Here is a 3165-nt window from a genome sequence, read left to right as displayed (position 1 = left end):
CTCCGGGCGACCCCCGACGGTGGCGGCTGGGGAAGCAGGACGATGTTTGCCCTCGCTCGGTGCCCACGGCGCACCCTTGGGAGGAGCCGCCTGTGAGGCTGCTGAGGGGGAGTCGCTGTTGACCATGACAGGCCGGCTGGCCCAGCACCCACCCCCACCTGACAGGAGGGCGAGGAGGCGCCGAGGGAGGAGAGAGCCGCAGCCACCACCACGCGGGGGCGCGGGAGAGCCGGCGTCGGCGCGCGTGTTGGGACACAGCGTGCCCCGGGCGGCCGTGCCCACGAGGCCCCTCGCACTGCACACGGCGCACAAGGCACTGGGGCCGGGGGTCCCCTTCTCACGGGTGCCGCCGCTGCCACCGCCGTGGGACTAGCCTGCCCTGGACGCCCTGGAGGAGGTGGCAGCGAGCCCTGAGGAGAAGCTACAGCCCTTACTTCCACCGCTACCGCCACCGCCTATGGAGAGACCCTGGACCAAAATGGTTTCGCAGCACCTGTTCCCGGCGGGGACCGGGCTGCCGCCGCCGCCCCCACTGGAAAACCTGGAGGCAGAGCTGAGTTCTCCCGAGATTATTAAAGCAGTAAAAGTCAGGACAAAGAAATCCAACAAGGCTAGTGGTTTCAGTGATATGGCAAAAAGGCCAACTGGCCAACACAAAGTGAATTAGTGCACTGGATGTCAGTATTATCAGCCAAGGAAATAAGAGGCCACAAAGTTGAAAAGAAAAAGAGAAGGTTGAAAAGAAAACCAATAGTGAGAGTGAAGAAAATTGAGAAACAAAATTAAATGGTCCTGGTGAAAATGTCCATGATGACGAAGCTCAGTCAAGTAATCAGTGGAAGAGAGCTAATAAGCCCAAGTGGGTAGCACTCCACTTAGGTGATGTTAAGACCAGTGTTCTAGTTTGTTAATGCTGCTGGGATGCAAAACACCAGACATGGATTGGCTTTCATAAAAGGGGGTTTGTTTGGTCACACAACTACAGTCCCAAGGCCATAGAGTGTCCAAGGTAACACATCAGCAATCAGGTACATTCACTGGAGGATGGCCAATGGTGTCTGGAAAACCTCTGTTAGCTGGGAAGGCACATGGCCAATGTCTGTTCCAAGTTCTGGTTTCAAAATGGGTTTCTCCCAGGATGTTCCTTTCTAGGCTTCAGCTCCTCAAAAATGCCACTCTTAGTTGCTCTTGGGGCATTTGTCCCCTCTTAGCTTCTCTGGAGCAAATGTCTGCTTTCAAAACCCATCTCCAAAATGTCTCTGTAAGCTGAAGCTCCTCTCTCAGTTCCAGTGCATTCTTCAAAGTGTCCCTCTTGGCTGTAGCTCCTCTTCAAATTGTCACTCTCAGTTATTCTTCAAAATGTTACTCACAGCTGTACTGAGTTCCTTGGGTTTGTCAGCTCATTTATATGGCTCCAGTGACTTAATTTAGACCCACCCTGAATGGGGGGGGGGTAACACCTCTGTGGAAATTATCCAATCAGAGTCATCACCCACAGTTGGGTGGGGTATATCTCCATGGAAACACTCAAAGGATTCCAATCTAATCAGCACTAAAATGTCTGCCCCTCAAGATTGCATCAAAGAATATGGCTTTTTCTGGGGGACATAATACATTCTAACTGGCACAACTAGATAGTCAAGAAAGACTGGGATCCCAGAACAGCTCAAGATGTCAACTTGAAACAAATAAATCAGCAAATAACAGTAGGTGAAATGACACAAGAGGTTGGAGGCAAGATAGATGATCAGGGTGAAGTTTCCAGTGAGAGAAGTGAGGGTGATAATATCAGAGGTTCCTTTAGAGACCAAGGAAGAGGCCAAGGACAGGGAAGGGGACAAGGCAGAAGAAATCCTCAATTGAACTTTGATTATTCACATGGTTATCAAGAACATGGTGAAAGGACTGGCAACCATTTCAAGCAGAACTTAATACCAGTATGATGTAGTGCTATGATGATGGTACACATGTACAGGTGTATCCAGTGGAAGAAGCATTGTTAAAAGACTATATTAAGCACCAAATTGAATATTATTTTATATAGAAAATTTGGAGCACAACTTCTTTCTCAGGAGAAAGATGGATGAAGTTTTCTTGCCCTTTTCTCTCATTGCTGGTTTCCATCATGTTCAGGTTCTCACTGCAAACCTTAATCTCACTTTAGAGGCTCTGAAAGATAGCACAGAAGTGGAAATTGTGGGTGCAGATAGGCGAAAAAAGAACCAGAAAAATGGTGAGTTCCTGGACCTCCTCCACATAGTGTGCCTCAGACAGACTTCTCTCAGCTGATTCATTGCCCAGAGTTTGTACCAGGCCAAGCCTTTGGCTCACATACAGAGTCTGCCCCACTCTCAAAGAATTGGAAGTCCACTGAGTCCAAAGTAAAACACTGTTGCAAGTAATCTCTTAAACTCGGTAATAGAGACAAACCAATTATAAGATGGGCAAAAAATCTGAATATTGATTTCTCAAAAGAAAATACATAGATAGCAATAAACACAGGAAAACATGCTCAATGTCATTAGTTGTCAGGGAAATGTAAATCAAAAACACAGTGAGATTCCACTTCACACTCATTAGGATGACTATAATGACATAAGTATCACTGAAGATGTGGAAAACCTGGACCCCTTGTGAAATGCTGATGGGAATGGAAAATAGTCTCTAGCCCTTGCTTCAGAAGGTTGAATAGAATGCTATCATATTATCCAGCAATTCCACTCCTAGGTGTATACTAAAGAGACATGAAAACATATATCCATGTACATGAATGTTCATAGCAGTGTTACAAAAGTAGAAAGATATCAAATATTCAGCTGAAGAGTGGATAAAAAATGTTATGTAGCCAAACAATGAAATGTTATTCAACAATAAAAATAAATGAAGTTCAGACATATCCTACAACATGGATGGATATTCCTTGAAAACATTTTTAAGTGAAAAAAGTCAGTCAAAAAGGACCACATATTGAATGATTCCATTTATATGGAATATCCAAAATAAGAATATTGATAGAGACAGAAAGTAGATTCATGATGCTTGGGGCTGGAGAGTGTGTGGGGGTTGAGACAAAATGGGCAATAACTGCTAATGAATACTGGGCTTCTTTCTGGGGTGATGAGAATATTCTGAAAATGATTGAGATTACGGTTGCACAACTCTGAA

General features: G+C 45.8%; 1 pseudogene; it reads left to right on the top strand.

Annotated features, from left to right (window-relative positions):
* Window positions 1–478: 478 nt before the first annotated feature.
* LOC119525523 lies at window positions 479–2402 on the top strand (annotated as a pseudogene).
* The last annotated feature ends 763 nt before the right edge of the window (window positions 2403–3165 follow it).

The sequence above is a fragment of the Choloepus didactylus genome (assembly GCF_015220235.1).
Source record: "Choloepus didactylus isolate mChoDid1 chromosome 25 unlocalized genomic scaffold, mChoDid1.pri SUPER_25_unloc2, whole genome shotgun sequence".
Classification (NCBI taxonomy): Eukaryota; Metazoa; Chordata; class Mammalia; order Pilosa; family Megalonychidae; genus Choloepus; species Choloepus didactylus.
Note: the sequence above shows the minus strand (reverse complement) of the source record. Positions and strands in the feature narration are given on the sequence as shown.